Below are 864 nucleotides of genomic sequence, written 5' to 3' on the forward strand. Positions count from 1 at the left end.
GTTCATCTTCTCCCTGTCCATTTGCTCCTTCTTGCCTGTGGCGGCAAAGACGCGCAGCTTGCATTTCCCAGTTGGATTTCAAGGAGATGAGGTGAGGGATGAGTAGGTCAAGCCTGGGCCGGGGAAAGGGGGGGGTTCACAAACAAAAATTATTTGAAACATATATTAAAATAATAAGGCCAACCAAGAACAAAAAGTGTGGTGTTTCTATTACATATAAAAAACAACTGTGTGGTAGGATAGGTAAAAATCTGTGTTGGGGGTTTGACATTTCTATAGCCTACAAATATAGGGTGGGATGATAGTCATTGAATTTACTTTTTTTCTCTATTTTGCATGCATTAGTTAACATGTGAATAATTCTGCACTACTGACCAACTTGCACAAAAATAAATATAAATTTAATAGTTTTCTCTGGGGGGGGGGTTGCTTTAGCGCGCAAGGAGGAGATTCTACCTTCTCGTTGAGCGTGGTGACTTCTTCCTTGCTGATCTTCCAGGAAACTTCTCCGTGGTCTCCAGGCTGCTTCCTCATCCAGCATCCAGGTTTGGAGAGCTCCTTGATGATTGTGTTGGTCTTGATCTTACCCAACCCACTAATCTAGACGGAACCAATCAGGAAGGAAATTGAAAGCATTTGGTCTGAATAAATTGTGTCCAGGTCTTGGAAAAGACTAACGTTAGTGCTGCAAAAGCCAAAACCCTGGACAAATCTGGTTTAATGATCTTGTTATACATTTTGCCCTTTGACTTAATTTTTAAAGACCTGCTTGCATTTTACTCAAACTGTTCATCAAAATTCATTCCGCAAAGTTTTCTTCAAGTACTCAACTGTGAGTACCCATTTCGGTACTCAAAATACGGT

The sequence above is a fragment of the Patiria miniata genome, unplaced genomic scaffold (assembly GCF_015706575.1).
Source record: "Patiria miniata isolate m_02_andy unplaced genomic scaffold, ASM1570657v1 HiC_scaffold_10, whole genome shotgun sequence".
NCBI classification, from domain to species: domain Eukaryota; kingdom Metazoa; phylum Echinodermata; class Asteroidea; order Valvatida; family Asterinidae; genus Patiria; species Patiria miniata.